Source organism: Cynocephalus volans, chromosome 10 (assembly GCF_027409185.1).
Source record: "Cynocephalus volans isolate mCynVol1 chromosome 10, mCynVol1.pri, whole genome shotgun sequence".
Classification (NCBI taxonomy): Eukaryota; Metazoa; Chordata; class Mammalia; order Dermoptera; family Cynocephalidae; genus Cynocephalus; species Cynocephalus volans.
In genome coordinates this window covers 116625134-116644295 of record NC_084469.1, presented here as the reverse complement: position 1 = coordinate 116644295, position 19162 = coordinate 116625134, and the positions used below count along the sequence as shown (strand labels likewise).

Here is a 19162-nt window from a genome sequence, read left to right as displayed (position 1 = left end):
GGCAAACGAGGTCCTCCGGACGCCTCCGAGCACGCTCCCATGCTGGGTGAGCAAGCGGGGGGCTGAGCAGGTACAGCCCCATCACGTGACGCCCGCCGCGGCCCACCTCCTGCGAGGGAGGGCGGTGCCCTCCTCGCGCCTGCGCAGACGTGGGCGTGAGGGGTGTGTGGGGCGGGCTCGCCCGGCTGACTGACAGCTCCGGCCTCGGCGTCTCGGAAGGACCCGGCTGCAGGCGGGCGGCGCAGTCTCCGCAGCCGCCGAGCCAGACGCGGCCGCTCGCTGCCCGGCCCGCCCGTCGCGGTGAGAGGGGCGAGGAGGGGCTGCCTCGGGTCGTCCGCCGGGCTCGCGACAGGGGGATGGCGGGGAGGGACGGCGGGGACGCAGCGGGGTTCTGGCGCGGCGCGGGGGGTCTGCGAGCGGTGACAGACGGGAGCGCCGTGGACTGGCGGGCTGGGGGACGCGGGGAGGGAGGACGGGTCCGAGGATGGCCAGCAAGCGGGTCTTCCTCGGGTCGGGGCACGGGCCTCGGGGTCTCTACGGCACCCACGCGTGCTGGGAGGGAAGGGGCTCGGAGAGGGCTGCAGACGCTGGGAGCGACAGAAGCCGGGCCGGCGCCTGGAGGGGGCCCCGCGGTGGCAGGTGTTGGCAAGGCCAAGTGGCTTTGGGATGGAGCCGGGCTGTCAGGCTTCGGGGGAGGAAGAAACCCCCGACTCCTGGAGGGGAACGCTGGGGAGGGGCGCTTGGGGCCGCGGGGACGCCGCTCGTCAGTCGTGCGCCTGTCGGGGTGAAGTTTGCTTCCTCCCCGCGCGCGTGCAGGCAGGTGCGGGGTAAGGTTCGGGCCGCCGCCGCTGACAGCCCTGCCTGTGCTTTCTGGGGGCCCCTCTGCTCGAGACGGGCCGGGAGCAGAGAGGAGGTTTGCAGAGAGGACAGCCGCGAAATGTAGTTTTAGAAGCTCTGTCTAGGACAGCTGGTTCAGGCGGGATTGAACCAGTCTCCAGGATCTTCGGACGGACAGATTTGGTCTTCCTGGAGCTGGGTGCCTGTATCCTCTTGTACGGGGTTTGCGCTTTCCTTAGGTGTCGGGTTGACTGGATTTGGGAAGATGAAAAGGGGAAGAGGAAAAGGACTTTGCAGCGGGCACCGGCCAGCTCCTCTTCCTCTCTGGTGAAGCCTAGGCGTGAGTGCCAACCTGCAGAGTGAGCAGGAGCTCGCCTGTGAGCTGGCACAGGTAGGCGCCCCTGACGTGGAGGTTGTGGCTGTGGTGAGTCAGTGTTAGAGGCAGGCTGTCAGGGCCAAGGCTGCTTAGCCAGGCTGCCATCCAGGCGGTGTAACCTGATGCTAATGTTTCAGATTCATTTGATTAGAGGCAAACGCCTCCCCAAACCTGAAAGCAGGCAGCCGGGATGCTTAACACTGCATTAAGCAAAGGAAGAAGAAAAAGGTTTGCGTCCTTCCCGCCTTTCCCATCGTTCTGCTGGGAAGTGCATGTTCCCTCCTTGTTCAGAGTGTCTCCCTGTGGCCATCACTTGTTTTCATCTCTACTTTGTTCAGAAATAGGACTGCTTATGCCTGTGAAACTCAGGGCCATAGGCTATTCAGATTGGATCACAATGAAAAAGTTGACTCATGAGAATTTCTTTTTCCATTAAAGAAATAAAGATGGCTTGGAACTCACACCTAGACACTTACTGATCAGCAGATGACCTCTAGCCTCTCTGTATTACATTACAATGTTTCTTGCAGTGTTTGCCTTTTGTATGGTATGTGTCCACTAATGTGAAGATTGGTATGTATTATTTGAGAATGTTAACAGCTAAAAATAATGAGAAGCTCCTCGGTGAAGGGGGTTAATCACAAACATTAAATAATTTGCTACAGAATTCCAGAAAGTGGAGTCTATCCATGGATATTAGGTGTGGTTCTTTTTTTATGGCAATAGCTTCGTTTCTTCAAAGGTAAATTGCTTTACGGTAACCCCCAATGGCTCTGAGGGGGCTTGTTTCAGGACAATCCCCAGGAAAGGTCTCGGTGGGGTGGGTCATGCCACATGCTCTCTGTCTCCCTTTCCTTCTCTTCCTCTCCTCTTCTTTCTCTCCCCTTCTCTCTTCCCCTCTCCCTGCCTCCTCTCTCAAAACAAATCATCAAGATAAAAGAAACATCAAAAGCAGCCTGGGGAGATTTTTTTTTTAAAAACTCATGAAAATTCAACCTGCAGGAGGAAAGATATGCAAATGGGGAGTAGCACTCCTCTTGCCAGGGATAGTAGCCCTCACTTTTATACTTTACCATGCTTTCACACCCAGACCCTTAATCTGATCTTCACAGTAGACTTGGGAGGGATAAGTGGTATCATCATTCCCATGTCACAGATGAGGAAACTGAGTCTGGGAGACTTGCACAGGGTCACTAAGCTTCTGGGGGCAAAGCAAATTGTTCAACCCAGCTGTCTGACTCTGGTGTACCAGCCCTTCACTGCTCTGCAGAATGAGATGTGGTATGTATCCAGGTTGATTAAACCTCATACTAGGGGCTAGGGGCTTCCCGGGCGGCCTCTAGCAGAGCGTCCCTCTCTCCCACCACTTGCCCCTCTTTACTAAGTCAGCCCGGCCTGCCAGCGAAGCCGCGACTTCACCACTGCCCCTTCCCACGCTGGAGGTAGTCTGCATCGACTCAGATTTGTTTATGAGCCTGAGAAATCTAGTAGGAAGTAGGGTTGGGAAGAGTGTCTTTTGCTCAAGTGCTGAGTGTTTCCACATAGTCTAGGTGTCTTCAGATGTGTGATGCAAGAGAGCAAGGCAAGTCTAGGGAAACCTGCCATAGTTGTTGTCCCTCGTCCTCCACAAGGAAGAGAAATGCTGTGGTTGTGAAACCCAAGTTGCCGACCCAGGAGTTTTGTTTATTTTAATCAGTTTTTTATGCGTGGTACCACATGGGTTATGGTGACACTGTTCTGTTTTTTGTTGTTGTTGTTGTTGTTGTTGTTGTTTTTAAAAACAGGGCACAGCTGTTCTCATTAGGGAAGAACAAGCTTTAATCCCATTTTTAGATCTAGGCATCACAAAAAGGACTCCAGGGGGAGGTTGCCGATAGACGTTTCGGCAGGTCAGTGATACAAAACAGAAGTGAAAGCCAAGGCTGTCTTGGGGCACATCAATAGAAATGTAGGTCTGGAGTGAAAAGGTGATTGCTCCAGTCTACCCCAAGTTTAGAATATTGTGTTCTTTTCCAAACATCGCCTTTAATGAAGGACATAGAAAAAAATCAAGCATATTCTTTGGAAATTGCTACAGAGCAGAATGAAGTAGAGCTGGGAAGCCTGGAGAAACTTGGAAGCTATGGGTGCAGAAAGTTGATGGTGGTCATTTATTAAACTCATTTGTAGAGGCCCAGAATCTCAAGAACCAAAGGACAAAAGTTAGAAAGACTTCAGTTTTAAGAACTTGGTCATGCCGGAGCCATCTTTTAAAAACTGAGTCAAATCTTGTCTCTCCCCAGCAGCTTCTCAGTGCTCTTGGGATAAAGTTCAGACTTCTTACCTTGGTCTTCTAGGGTGTCTGTACAGGTACTGACTGACCTTGCCTGTTTCTCCAGCTTTGTCACATGCCACTCTCTCACTTGCAAAGGTCCTGCCTTCTTTCTGTACCTTGAGCATGCCTAGCTCGCTCTGCCCCAGGACCTTTGCACTGACTGTGTCTTCTGCCAGATTTTCCCATGGCCAGCTCTCTGTCATTCAGGTCACTGCTCCAATATTACATCCATCATGAGACCTTCTCTGACAATCAAAACAACGTCCCCTTTTCCTCTGGTCCCCAACCTGTTCACCCTGTCATATTACATTGTTTTATTTTCTTCATAACAATATCAGAAAAGACCTTGCTTATTCAAGAATGCTTTTATTATCTGTTCCCCATTTGCCACTGTATTAGCAGTGCCCAAAACAGTGCCCGACATGTAATGGGTACTCAATAACTATTTGCTGAATGATTTTTATGACTGTCAGACCTTTTCAAGATGGGAGGGATTGCTGCCTTGGTAGATACTAAGTTAGTTTTCTTTTAATAGAGACATTCAGGAATAGGCTGGCTAGCCACACCAGGCAAGAAATTTAAGAATTAGATAGGTAGTAAAACCAGGCAACATTCTGTATTAGTTTCCTAGGGCTGCTGTTAAAAAGTGCCATAAACTGGGTGGCTTAAAATCATAGAAATTTATTCTCTTGTAGTTCTAGAGAACAGAAGTCCAGAATCGAAGTGTCAGCAGGGCTGGTTTCTTCTTGGGGACTCAGTGGGAGACTCTGTGCCTCTCTCCCAGCTTCTGGTGGTTGCCAGCAATCTTGGTGTTTCTTTGCTTACAGGGGCATCAGTCCAGTCTCTTGCTCTGTGGTCACATGGCTATCTTCTCCCTGTGTGTCTGTCCTCACATCGTCTTCCCTGTGTCTTTGTCCTGATCTCTTCTTCTAAGGACACCAGTTAGATTGGATTTAAAGCCCACTGTACTTCAGTATGACCTCACCTTAACTAATCACATCTGTAAACACCGTATTTCCAAATAAGTTGACATTGATAGGTACTGGGGGTTAGGACTTCAACCTGTCTTTTTGGGGGGACACAATTCAACCCATAACACTGCCCAACTTCAAGATACAGTGACATTTGAAAAGGAAAACTCGGCAGGAGGTGCTGGGTTATTTTTAAGGATAATGATGTGGGTTTGGATATTTTTACAGAAAGCATCCATGACCTTACAACTTGCGAGGTGAGCGGTGATATGTACGCTCCACCAGTGAGGAGAGCAGGGGGCTTGCCCAGGCCATGCACCTTGTAAGTGGCAGAACGGCCATTTGAATGGCAGGTGGATCTCCTCACTTTCTGATCTCAAAACCTGGGCCTCTCTACCCTCCCTATGCCAGCTGCTCCAGGTTAGGGTGCAGGATTTCTCTGATGGCTTCTGCAAGGACCCTAGAGGGGTGATTTCCTCCCTTGGCCTTTGCTTTGCGCTGTCCTTGTAGTGGAGAATGTGATGCGCTAGCCTTAGACCTCACACAGCCTGCATGGATGGGAGGCAGTGACATTAGCAGAAGTCGTGTCTCCCTTGTGTGATTCCGAAGAGCTCTTTACTAAGGTGTTGATGGCTCTGGGTTTCAGCATCTCAGATCTTGATCAAGAACCAGCCATCCAGGAGTTCCAGAGCACCTTTTCTCATTTGGGGGTGGGTAGGTGAGAATAGGGTGGGGGCCAGCAGACTTATCTGAAATGACTTGTTCCTGTGCCCCCAGATAACTTTCTATTCCTGGTTCTGTCTCACCCAGATACCCCCATGTGTCCCCCTCTTATCTTATTGTATTTATTTTTATTTTCTGACTAGGTAATACATGCGATGGTACCAAATTGGAATGATATGAAAAGATGCCGAGTGAAAAGCTGTTTCTGTTCCTCCCTTCCCTGTCCCCACCCCAGCTTCCCACTTCCCCTCCCCAGAAGCACCAGTTGCTGCCAGTTTCTTGCATCTTCTTCCAGAGATCCGATGTCCTTTTAATGTCCCTGATGGCCACCGCCCACACACCATGGCTGTGCTCGCCATCCCTTTTTCAACCCTTCCTCCTCCTGCCTTTTCAAAACCCCTTTCTGCAACCTGACAGGCCAATTTGTTCCCACATGTTGAGAGCAGTGACAGCATCCTGCCTAGGGGCTTTGTACTGGGGAGGAAGGCGCTTAGGAGAAATGAATCGTAATGGTGACATGTAAGACTAGAGTGTGGGAAAGTGCTTTTATGCACTGGGTGCTTTTCAGAGTCATGTTCCTCAAACTGCACTAGGTAGGGTTAGTCCTGATGAGGGGCAAGTGCAGAGACAGGGAAAAAGGAGGGGCAGTTTATTTTATGTTCCTGAGGGTATAAAATCATCGTTGTGGCTGTTACAGCTCCTATTTGTTGGGCTTCTCTGTGCCACGTCCTGCAATGTGCTAAGTGCCTTCTGGGGTTGCTGCTTCACCCTTCACAAAGCAGCAGGAGGTAGCCGCAGTTACAATCCCCATTTCACAGCTGAGAAAACCGAGGCATGCGGAGGGGGGGTGATTTGCTTCCCAGCACAGTGTGTCAGGGTACAGCCAGCACGCAGATCCAGACAGCCCCAGCCTGTCCCTGGGCTGGGTCCCTCTCTGCACGCTGCTCTTCTTCAGCTTAGTGTGAGTCACCTGGGAGACCCTGTGAGCACATACCTAAGTCAAGTGCTCGGGAGGGGGCTGGTGTCCATCCCCCAACCCCGTTCCTGGGCAGTCCTGCCTATGTTCTTTCTATGAGCCACCTCTACTGCTTCCTCTCAGCCCTGGGATTTCCACCTGACTCTCAAAGCCTAGTTGATCTCCTCCCCACACCAAGATGTCTTCCCTGAGTCCCCAGCCAGCAGCGGGACCTCTCCCCCGAGACAGTCGTGCCTGCTCTGCCTATGGTTCCGGCGTCAGGCGGCCTGTCTTTTGTCCATGGCTCTTGTCTTTCAGACTTGGTCTGAAGCTGCTCCTGTAAGTCCTCAGTCTCGTCTTGCTTACAGCCCCGAGGCCTAGCCCCGCGCCTCGTACTTGTGCGCCGGATGGTTAAATACTCGAGGGCTAGGGGCTGGAAAGCCCAGATCTTCAGGCCTGGCCTCACTACTGAGTGCCTGATTCCGGAGAGACCCTTGTCTCTCTGGGTTCAGTCTCCTAAGCTGTAAAAGGACAGCTTTGACCTCAAATGTCTTCCAGCTGCAGATTCCCCCTCGCTCTGCTGAGATTGTTTGAACAGCCTTCTTTCTTTCTTCCTTTTTTCCCCCTTTATTTCTTTTAGCAGCTTATCGAGTTTTGTTTTACATATTATAAGTCACTCATTTCAACTGTACAATTCAGTGATTTTTAGTAACTTTACTGAATGGTGCAATTATCACCATAATCTAATTTTAGAACTTCTTATCACCCAAAAAAAGAAACCCCGTACCCATTAGCAGTTGTTCATCCCTGGAGACCACTCATCTGTTCTGTCTCTATGGATTTGCCTATTCTGGGCATTTCATATAAATGGAATCATACAAGATGTGGTCTTTGTGACTAGATTCATTTTTAGTTTGTTGCTGTTGTAGCATGTGTCAGTACTTCAGTCCTTTTTATTGCAGAGATTTTGGGTTATTACTTAGTAATGAGAAAAAGTAATGGGGCCTCTGACCACTCTGCCTCTGTGACTCCATCTGCCATCTTGCACCTGTGCCTTTGGCTGTGGGGTGGACAGGCTGGTGATAGTGCTCTAGGGTATCCTTTGATCATAAGTTATAGACCTTATTTGAATTTCACCAGTTTTTCCATTAGTGTCCTCTTTCTGTCCCAGATGCGCTCCAGGGGACCACTGTATTTAATTGTCACGTCCACTCAGCCCTCTGTGCTGGGACATTCTCATCTTTCCTTGTTTCACATACACAGCCCGGCAGGCCCTACGTAAAGCACTATCTTCATAGCTGTCAGAAGGGAAAAGTGGGTGAGGCGCATGTATGTGAGGAAACCTTTCATGCTTGGGGGGGTTCTGGACGCTTTCCAGAAACGTCCTCCTGCCTCTGAAAGTCAGAGGTAAATGGCCAAGACTCATTGCTGTGCAGCTTTAATTTTCAACAAAGTCTGAGAGAGATGGTAAATTAGAGAACAAAAGGAGAGAAAGGGAGACTCCTTTTTCTCTTACTTACTGAGTTCCTCAGGGAAGCGTGTGCCTGGTGCTGGCCACATTCTTCAGGGACACCAGATGTATGCTGAGACATTTTCCTGGCCTTTGTATCACAGCCAGGTATGAGTCAGAGCAAATGACTCACAGTGGCAAAAATGACCAATGAGCTGGGGAAAAAATGGGAATCTAGAGACAGTAGAGCAAAGAGCAAATGGAAAATGCCACAGTAAATGAGCTTAAATGGTTGCTGTTAAGCTGACATCCTTGAATTTGGGGATGTGGGGTGAACCTAGGAAACTAGGATACAAAAACAGGGCCCAGCAAAAAGGGGTGAAAGTATCATGAGAAAAGAGAACCAAATTCTGAGTTAATAGTAAATACCAAGAATGAAGTAAAAGATCAAAACAATGTCAAACCTAAAATATCCTCCCCCCCAATTTTTAAAAATTTAATTTGTGATGGTACAAAAGAAATAGAAAACTGGTTAATAAGGTAAAACTGGTCTTATATCCTCTCTACTCCATGAGAGGCAGATTATGTTTAACTTAATTATAGAACAAGACAACCCTTAGAATCCTGATGCCCAGGGCCAGCCCCGTGGCGCACTCGGGAGAGTGCAGCGCTTGGGAGTGCAGCGGCGCTCCCGCCGCGGGTTCGGATCCTGTATAGGGATGGCTGGTGCGCTCACTGGCTGAGCGCAGTGTAGGCGACACCACGCCAAGGGTTGCGATCCCCTTACCGGTCGCAAAAAGACAACTAAAAAAAAAAAGAATCCTGATGCCCAATGTGGATGATAAAAAATACTTATCTGCTCTTGTGGAGGAAAGAGGTATTCTACATAATCAAAAACCTCATACAAATAGAATTAACAAACTCAAATACACCATGGGAAAGAAGTAGCATCTCTGACCTCATCTCCTGTCCTCTTCCAAGGAACCCTGCCAAGGGAGCTGGAGGGGCCAGAGCCTGAGGGTCCCACAAGGTTGACACCTCCCACATGGTAGTCCTGCTTCTGTTCTTCCCAGCATGCCAATGCACTTTCCACACAGTGTCCAAAGCACAGCATCTTTCCAAAATCAGAATTAGATCATGGCATTCCTCAGATTCAAACCTTTCAGTACTTTCTCATTGCTACTGGGCCTCCAAATCCCTGCTTCTGTGACCTGGTCCTCGCAGCCCTTCCAGCCTCAATGCCTTCCCTCCCTTTGTGCACCTCACTGGGCCACGCTGTCTCACTGTTGATAGAATGGGCCAGGTTCGTTCCCACAGCAGTGTTGACTTTGCCACTTCCTTGGGCTGGGACCCTCAAGCTCCAGGTTGTAGAGTGACTGTCCCTGCTTTCTCAGGCTGAAGGAGCTGCCTGCCTCCAACTACTTTCTCTAGCCCAGCCCTGTCCAATACAAGGTAAGCAACATGTGTAATTTTAAATTTTCTAGCAGCCACACTAAACAAGTAAAAGAAACAGGCAAAATTAATTTCTTTATAGATTTTATTTGACCCTGTATGTCCAAAATATTATCATTTCCACACATAATCAATATAAAAATTATTAATGAGATATTTTACATTCTCTTTTTTGTACAAAGTCTGAAATCTGGTGTGGTCAGCACATCTCAAATTGAATGAGCCCCATTCTGTGGCCAGTGGCTCCCATGTTGGACAGCGTGACTCTAATCCATTGTGTATTTTTGTTTTATTCATGGCACTTGTGATGGACTGTAATGACTTCTTTATTCTCTGAGTAGAACCTAAGCTCCCCGAAGGCTCAGCTTTTGTTTGTCTTATTCACCTGGAACAATGCCTGGTGCACTGTGAGTGCCCAATAATATTTGTTGAGTGCTTAAGCGAACGTATGGCCAAGCAGATGGAATTCACCCCTCTCTTGCACCTCTGTGGGCAGAGAGGAGCTTATTTTAACCAGGGAAGTTTAGTGTACAGTGTTCCTTGTAACCAAAAATATTACTGTTTTATATAGGGACTTACATATTATCAAAGGTCCATTATGATTACTATTTATTGGATTTATTTTTTGGGTGACAGTGATACTAAAGACAGAAGGGTTTTCAACAAGAAGCAATTCAAAGGATTGAGATTCTTTGGAGTTATTGCTGCTTGAAGTTAATATATAAGATTAGGAATTTTCAAGTGGGGGCAATGTCTGGCGACATTCATGGTTATCACAACTGGGGGGGATGTGCTTCTGGCATCTGGTGGGTAGAGGCCAGGGATACCCCTAAGCATCCTTCAATGCACAGGACTGCCGCTACTACAAAGAATGATCTGCCCCAAATGTCCATAGTGCCACTCTCGAGAAACCTAGCTGTCCATCAGCATGGGTGCACATAGGTTATTGTCTCAGAATTGCCTTTGGTGACATCAGGAAGGTTATTAGTCACCTGGAACTTGACAGAGCAGACCCCACCTTTTCATTCCCTCCTCTCTCTTTAGGTTAAACCCTCACCGACCTAGCATTTCTTTTCCTAAAAGGACAGACCAAATAGGAGCTGCCTCCAGCTAAAAGCATTTTGCGATGAAAGAAAATTGGCTCCACTTTTAAACCATGAATTAGAATTCTGCAGAGAAGACATCTAGAGAAGCCTGTGACTTGAGAACTGTGGATCAATACACTGGAAGCAGCCCTTGAAAGCTATTTATATACCTTCGAAGCAAAATGGCAGCAGCAGAAATTTCTTTCTTTTCACTCAAATGCAAGTAAACATCTGCCAACTCCACCATTTTCAGTCTCCTAAAAAACACACATTTATAGACCAAAGCAAGATTAGAGTGCAGAATTATATGTGTTTTAATTCTTGTTATATATTAAGCACCCCCCCCCAAAAAAAAATAAGCTTCAGTTTTAAGGTTTTGAGGAACACTTCCAAATACATTGTAAACTGAAGCTGTGCTAGACCAGGCAGTACTTTTCATCCTTCCCAACATTTTAAAGAAGTCTAAGTTAGCTGTGTGGGGGATATCAGGCCACCTCACCTGCCTCTTTCTTTCTTTTTTTTTTCTTTCCTTTCAAAAAAGATGACCGGTAAAGGGATCCTAACCCTGACTTGGCACTGTCAGCACCATGCTCTCCCAAGTGAACTAACTGGCCGTCCCTATACAGAGATCTGAACCCATGGCCTTGGTGCTATCAGCACCACACTCTCCCAAGTGAGCCACGGGCCAGCTCCCACCCTGCCACTTTCTGCCAGCTGTTTTCTCTGTCCGGAATGTCTTCCCTTTCTGACAGGCGGGCTCCTCCCAGATTCGACCTGGTGAAGGCAGTCTTTTTATCTCTCCGGGCAGAGCTGAGCACTTCTGCGTCTGTGCCCTCGTTAGCATCTGCATCCCTGCATCGGAGCACTTGTCACGTGGCTGCTGTCGTCCTTTAGGTGTGTGTCTCTGTCTGGACTGTGTTTGGGAGGCGAAGGTCCATGTCCTATTCATCTCTGTAGCCCGGGACATATCAGAGTTCTTTGTATGAAATAGGGGCCTAATAAATGGTTGTCAGATGCATGACCTGAAATCTGCAAAATAGCACCTTTCCCCCACCCACACTGGCACTGCCCCCAGCAGAGAAGGAAGGAGAAGGGGCAGAGACATTGCAGCTGTCTTCTTTATGCCAGGACTTGGCACTGAGCAAGGCAGTGACAAGCCCATCCAGGGGCAGGAGTGGCCCAGCGTTTCCTTGGTTCTCGACTCTTCCCCCATGGTGACCTGATGGGTGGAGAGTGGGGGTGCTGGATGCAGCCCTGTGTGGACCCCATGTGACTGCAGAAGTGACTTCATCCTGTCACTTCACTGCCCAGGGTCTCAGTGCTCCATCCTAGAACTATTCCCAGCACTCTGTTCCTTTTCCGTGTACCACCTGCTCCCTGTCCCTTTCTTATCTGTCTGCCAGACACCCACCCATTTTCTGGAAGCCTGAAGTCCCATCTGACCCTAATATCTTGGGATTTCATTTGTGTAGAACGGAGTCTGGAATTAGTCAGTACGTAGCTGTTTTGTTCCCACTCCTTTGCAAGCATCTTTATTCTCTTACATTTTTAAATCGATTTCTTTCTTAACACACTGAGCAACTTCTATGAAAACCCTAGGAAAACAGGCAAAATTAATTTCATTATAGATTCTATTTGACTCAGTATGACCAAAATATTTCATGAGCATTTGCAGGTGAAAAGTGCTACTCCTTCCTTGTTTGCCAATCTCTACTAATGTGGGAATTAGACAACCTCTTCGAGTGCTTTGGATGAAATATCAAATTGCTAAATCAGTTGTGCCTGTAATCACTTCCAAAAAGATTGAGTCTTTTGCTGTAGATACTGGCATAGGGAAGACTAGTCCCCACCAGCCTACTACAGCTGTTTGGAGGGAGGGTCCTTATCCATACCCCTGATCCAGCAAGGCTATGAGCCGAGCCTTGCTTGTGTTTAGCTAGACTTCCGTTTTGGCTCTATGCCTTAGACTTCCATTTAACCTTTCTAAGCCTTAAAGTTTCTTCATCCATAAAATGGGGATAATAATAGGCTTATTGCATATGTTGTTGGAGAATTAAATCAGATTATTTGTACAGAGCATTAGCTTAGTGCCTGGTGTGTAGTGAACATACAGTAAGTGTTAGTTGTAATTATTATTTAATTATTTTAAAACATTAAATAATAGTACTAAGCATTGTGGAAAAGAACACCCAAACCAGTCTGGCTTTCTTATACATTTGCCACCCACTGAAGATGTGGGGAGGCAGTTGGCCTTGCCTCTCTGCAGATCATTTGATACCAGGGACCACAGCAGCGCTCAGGTGTGGCAAGTGCTTCATGAGATTCTATGACAGGTAGGAGCAGTGACTTCTTAAAGATGTTTAAATATGCCATTCTTTTATTCAAATATGGGTTTTTAAAAAGAGAAAAACTTTAGAAAAATGTGATCGTATATAACTTCTATAATGGGTGGTATCTTTAAAATAGTTAAATTAAAAAGACCTCTCATTTCACATCTTAGACCACGCTGTAGTATCTCTGATGCCATCATTAGATCTGGCAGTAAGTCTCCCTGTCTCTCTCTGTCTCTGTGTGTATGTCTCTCTCTCTCACTCCCTTTCTCTGTGTCTGTCTCTCTCTCTCCATTCTGTCTGTCTTTCTCTCCCTCACTCTGTTTCACTGTTCCTCACTCTGTCTTTGTGCATCTGTGTCTCTCTCTCTCTCTCTTTTTTTTTGGTGTTAACTCTCATATTCTCTTTCTCTTTCTCTCTGTCCCCCACCCCATCTCTCTGATCACTGGAACGATCAGAGGCTCATAGTGAGATGACACTTTCCTCCATGTCATGTTTCAGGGAATTCTGAACCCCAAAAGCATGTTTGATCTCTTACATTAAGGCTGAGTCTGGAATAGGATTTTAAGGAAGATATGCACATTTCCTCAGTAAAAGAGGCAGCAGTGGGGAAACTGGAGTAAATCACTCCACAAAAAATGCAAGCAGGCGTGTGACTGTCCACAGACCCCGGCCCTTGTGTGGAGAGCGTGGCTGATGACCAGCAGAGGTTTGCATTGGGCTGTGGCCCGTGCAAGGGGAATGCGTGCCTTCCCTCCCACACGGGCACGTGGCCTGCAAAGACGTGCTGGGCCGCCCTCTGTTCTGTTCTTTGGTTGGGCTGTTCTGCCATGCACCAATGGAGATGGTGTTTAATTGACTGCAATGCCTTTAGACAGGCATGAACTTTCTCCCATCTTTGTTTCCTGAAAACCTCAATGGATCAGAAAGAAGGAAGCCCTCCTTGTCTCTTCCTCATTACATTCTCTGTGGCTGGGTCAGTAGTGTGGGTGGGTAAGGGAGGGGAAGGGAGCCAGTGCCCAGGAAGGCGAGGCAACGATCTCCTGGGTCATCCAGAACAGGTCACAGCCTTCAGGGGGGTGGCTCAGAAATCAGGCCCATCCTGGAAGGGGACGTTTGACTGCATTTATGTTCTCCTGGTGCAGAGCAGGACCCCTGCTACCCCAACAGCTCTGGAAAGAGTCTCTCTCTCCTTCCACACCAAAAAGTAATGCTCCTCGTACAAAAAAGGAAGCATCTATCCCTCGTCGTGTAAATGGTCTGCAGCAGTCAGATGCATTTCTGGACATTCTTCATCTTGGAAGAGCAGGTGGGGAGGAGGCAGGAGGCGGGGCTGCCATCCCCGCCCAGCCTCAGAGCTGCTCAGGGCTATACTATGGCCAAAGTGTCTACTCTTATTTGGAGAAAGGGAGTCCTTATGTCTGATACTTAAGCAGAGGTATCAGATAACCTTGTTTTAAGAACATAATTGAGGGAGTTCCTGGAATTGGGGCCCACATTAGGGATTCCACAATCTTAAGTCACTATCAGCCTCTGACCAGGTGACCAGGTGCTGCCCCGTGTGTGTCGGCCTCAAATTCCAGCCTGTAGAGCTGTTAACCACGGCCACCTTCTCCACAGCAGGCACCTCACGGGAGCTCCTCTGAGTAACGTGTGCCCATCCTTGCTCCTGGTGAGCCATTTTGTAGTTTCTTAGGTGTGTGGCTGTGCTTCTGGTGGGCGAGGCAGATGAAGGCACCAGAGAGGGTACGTCCCGAAGTGGCAGCCTTTAGGTGCAGGTGTGAGGAGGGTTAAGAAGGAAAGGACAGCAGGTGGCAGGTTTGGTGTCACATCCCTCTGGAAACAAGCCGTTGCTGTGTCCTGGATTCTCAGGTGGAGGGAGCTGCTTTTAACTGTGCTTTGGTCTTTGGCGATGGGAGCTGCACGGAGAGGAGCTGGTCAGCATCATTCCTGTGAGCCTTTTCCTCCTCTGGTCTTTCTTGCCATGCATCTTTCCCCACTGCACAGTCGCACCTTTATACGTGGCTCTTCTCTTAGCGGTTTCTTACCCCGTTTACAAACAAAAACTTACCTGACCCAGACTACTTTCTACGTGCACATGATACCTTCCTCAATGTAGACAAAGGATGAAAAATCACAGAAAATTTAAGGACTCTGCATTGTAAACTCCCTAAATTTTCCCACCTCCTTTCCCACATAAGCCAGTGACCCCACCTGAGAATAATCTAGCCCAGAGGGGGCCTTCTGCCCTGCCTTAATCATTTCCAGTCCTTCTCTGTCTATGGATCCTTGCTGGTATTTCGTTTTCCTCCTATGCAAGAGAAGTCATTCCTTTCCCAAGGGAGTAGCGTGTAACTGCAGGAGAGGGACGGCCCATCTGTAGGCGGGTGCCATCCTTTGAGGCCAGCTGGTGACAGAGATTGAGGTGACTGGTTTGGTTGTCTCATCTGAAGGAACCCAGGTTCAGAACCTGCTCGTCAGGAAAGGTGTGTGGCTCAGGGTTTTCTGGCAGCACGGGACAATGATGACCTGGGAGAAAGGTGGACACAGGCACCAAGTCCAGCACACACACTGGGCTGGCTGATGGGTGACCACCAGCCATGCAGCTGAGGAGTCTGGGATTTCTAGGACCCCCCATTTTCTGAGAAAAGGGGACTACCATTTACTTAGCCTCTCCTGTGTTCTGGGTACTTGGCTGGCTGCTGCCTCTTTTTAACCCTAACAACCGTAAAATTGTTGCTTTTTTGGAGTACATTGTAAAATGTGTAGATTCGTGTAATCACTACCACTTTCAATTAGGAAACCATTTTCATCACCCCCCAAAACTCCATCAGGCTCTCCCTTTATTGTCCCCTCTCCGCATCCCTAACCCCAGCAACTGCTGATCTCCCTCTTTTGTAGAATACCTTATACGTGGAATCACATTGTAGGTGAGTGTTTGGGAATGGTTTCTTTCCCTCAGCATACTGTGTTTGCAGTTTGTCCGAGGTGTGGTATTTTATTGCTGAGTAGTAGTCTATAGTATGGATATATCACAGTTCATCTATCTGTTCAGCTGTGCGTATTGGCCTCTGGGGAGGACATTTGGGTTGTTTTCAGCTCTTGACGAACAAGTAGAGTTGCTGTAAATATTTGTGTACAGATTTTTTGTGTGAAAAGTTTTCATTTCTCTTGGGTAGGTACCCATGAGTGGGATTGCTGGGTTGTATGGTAAGTGTTTTTTTAACCCTATAAGAAACTGTCCAAATGTCTCATGCAGAAGAATTCCAAATAATGTAATCCCCACTCCCCAAGTGTGGGCTGCCTATAGTGACTCCCTTCCAAAGAGCACGGTATGCAAAGGGAGATAAAAAAGAGTGACTTCACAGTGGAGAAGCCTGGCAAACGTGACCTCAGCCAGGGGATCAAGGTCAACATCAACAGTGATGAGTGAGGGCTGAGCCCGTGGCGCACTCGGTAGCGTACTGCGCTAGCAGCGCGGCGTCGCTCCCGCCGCCGCGGGTTCGGATCCTATATAAGGATGACCGGTGCACTCCCTGGCTGAGCACCGGTCACGGAAAAAAAAAAAAAAAAAAAAAAACAGTGATGAGTGATGTGATGACCTGTGCCCTTGAGATGATGCAGTGAGAGTGACTAAGTACCATGTAGCTGCATCCCACAGGTTTTAATATGCTGTATTTTCATTTCATTCAGTTCAATATGTTTTCTAACTTTCCTTGAGACTTCCTCTTTGAGCAATGGAGTATGTAGAAGTGTGTTTAATTTGCAAGTGTTTGGAGATTTTCCTGGTATGTTTCTGTTACTGATTTCTGGTCTAATTCCACTATGGTCAGAGAACATACTTTGTATGATTTCAATTGTTTAAAGTTTGCTAAGATTTGTTTTACAACCTAGGATATGATCTATCTTGGTAAATACTCCATGTGTACTTGAAAAGAATATTTATTCTGCTATTGTTTGGTGGAATGCTCTGTAAATGTCAATTAGGTAGACCCAGTTGATTGATAGTATTCAGCAGCTCTTCCATATCCTTGCTGCTTTTCTGTCTACTAGTTCTGTAGATTAGTAAGAGAGGCATTTTAGTTTCCCAACTGTAATTGTGGATTTGTCTCCTTCTCCTGTAAGTTTTATCAGTTTTTGCTTAATATATTTTGAAACTCTGTTGGTATGTTCATGCATATTTAGGATCATTACTTCTTGATGAATTGACACTTTTCTCCTTATGTAACATTTCTTCTTATTTCTGGCAATTTTCTTAGCTCTGAAGTAAACTTGGTCTGATAATATAGCCATTCCAGCTTTCTTTTGATTAGTGTTAGCATGATATATCTTTTTTCTATTCTTTTATTCTTAATCTACGTGTATGATTGTAGTTGCAGTTTCTTGTAAAAACATATAGTTGGGTTGTCTTTTTATCCATTCTGATAACCTCTTCCATTTAATTGGTATGTTTATGCCATTTACATTTAATATAATTATTTATAAATTTGGATTTAGGTCTACCATGCTATTGTTTTCTGTTTATTTTCCCCTGTTTTTCTTCCCTGTGTTTTCTCTTTCCTGTGTTCTTCAGGATTGTTTGAATATGTTTTAGCATTCCATTTTACCTATTGAGTTTTTTACTTTATGGATAGTTTTGTTTTTTTAACATATAGGGTTTTTTTAGTGTTTGCTCTGGGGATTACAATATGTATGTGTGACTATTCACAGTCTATTTACAATCAATATTTTACCACTTTAAGTGGAAGTTAGAAACTGTACCATGTAGGTTTCTTTGTCCTCTCCCATTTATGTCATAGTTTTCATATGTATCACATCTTTTGAAAACCTCATCAGCCAGCATTACAATTTTTGTTTTTAACTGTCAAACATATTTTAAAGAACTCAAGAGGAGAATAGTTTTTCATATGTGTCTAGATTTTTACCATTTCTTTTGTTCTTCCTTCATTCCTGATGTTCCATGTTTCCTTCTGATATTATGTACCTTCTGTCTTTTTTTTTTTAATCTTTTTTATAATTTGTGTCCTTTCTGTCAAAAGAAGTTTTTAAATTCTTTTAGAGCAGGTCTGCTGGCAGCAAATTCTCTTGAGAATGTCTTCATTTCACTGTCACTCCTGCAGGATTTTTTTTACTGGATATAAAATTCCAGACTGACGTTTCTTTTCTTTTAGTACTTAAAAATGTTGCTTCACTTCCTTCTAGTGTGTATGGTTTTTTGTTTCAAAATCTATAGTCACTTGAATCCTAATTCCCTTTTAAGTCATTCATCATTTTTCTCTGGTTTCTTTCAAGATTTCTTCATGGCTTTTAGTTTCAGCAGTTTTATTATGGTGTGCGGGGGTGTGGATTTCTCTGGATTTATCCTGTTTTGGGTTCACTGAGCTTCTTGAATCTATAGGTTCATGTCCTTTGCCAAATTTGGGGAGTTTCAGCTATTAGTTCTTCAAATATATGTGTTTTTCACTGTCCTCTTTCTCCTTTCCTTTTGGGACTCTAATGACACATATGTTAGGGCCTGTAGTACAGTCCCACAGGTCTCAAGGCTGTTCGTTTCTTTTAAATCTTTTTTCTCTGTGTTGTTCAGATTAGATAACTTTTGTTGATCTCTCTTCATGTTCACTGACTCTTTCCTTTGTTATCTTCATTCTGCTATAGAGTATATACAGTGGGTTTTTAAAATTTCAGCTACTGTGTTTTTAGTTCCAAAATGTCTATTTGATTCTCCTTTGTATCTTCTATTTCTTTCATGAGACTTTTTATCTTTTCCTTCATTTCCCTCATTTCCTCCATTTTCCCCTTCTCAGGGTATTTTTTATAATAGCTGCTTTTTTTTTTCTTTTTTAGGCAATGATAGAGTTGAACATGGAATTTGTTTTTTATAATAGCTGCTTTGAAGTCTTTATCAGCTAATTCCAATAGCTACATTATCTCAGATAATCTATTGACTCTCTTTTCCTACGTGTGTTGAGGATGTTCCTGGTTCTTTGTATGCTGAGTAATTTTGGATTGATCCTGAACATTTTGATGATTACATTATGAGACTTTGGGTCTTGTTTAAATTCCATGGAGAATATTGATATCTTTGTTTTAGCAGGCACACAACCAATTTGGGTTCAGGTTCTAAGTCCCTACCAGCCTTCTGTGGATTTCAGTATCAGTTGTGTTTTCCAAGCCTTTGCTTGCTGTTCAGATCTGTTCTCTGTGGGCCACTCCATGGCCAGTCTGGACCTGGACAATGGTCTATCCTGACCTTCAGTACTCTGAGTCTGTGGTATGCTGTTTAGGGTCTGCTGTCTCATGCTCAGCTCAGGGGTGAGCTCAGGAACTCATAACAACTTTATGGGGTTGTTTTCCTGAGCTGCTTCCTCTCCACAATCTCCCCAGTACTTTCCAGTTCCTGGACCTTCCCTCTTTGGTCCTTCAGCCAGAAGTCAGGGGCTTTATTTCTCACATTCTGCCGTGCTTTTCCTGTGACTGAGCTCATTTCCGTGGCCAAGCAAGAAGAAGAGAGAGAGAGAGAAAACACCAGCAGAGTTTTCACCCTCTTGGGACCACAGCTCCTCCGATTGGAAAGGAAGTTTCTTCCCTCCAAGTTTCATGCACCTGCAGACAGATCCCCTGCTGCTGTGGTCACTGTTGCTACCATTGCTGCTGTGGAATTGGCTGGGG

At 46.3% G+C, this 19162-nt stretch overlaps 1 protein-coding gene across 2 annotated transcripts in view; it reads left to right on the top strand.

The window, feature by feature from the left end:
* Positions 1 to 213: 213 nt before the first annotated feature.
* KIAA0513 (KIAA0513 ortholog) overlaps positions 214 to 19162 on the top strand; it is a 56086-nt gene continuing 37137 nt past the window's right edge. For both annotated transcript variants that reach the window (XM_063111409.1, XM_063111411.1), the window contains exon 1: positions 214 to 300. The gene's annotated coding sequence lies outside the window, so the exon portion shown is untranslated. The remainder of the gene's footprint in view (positions 301 to 19162) is intronic.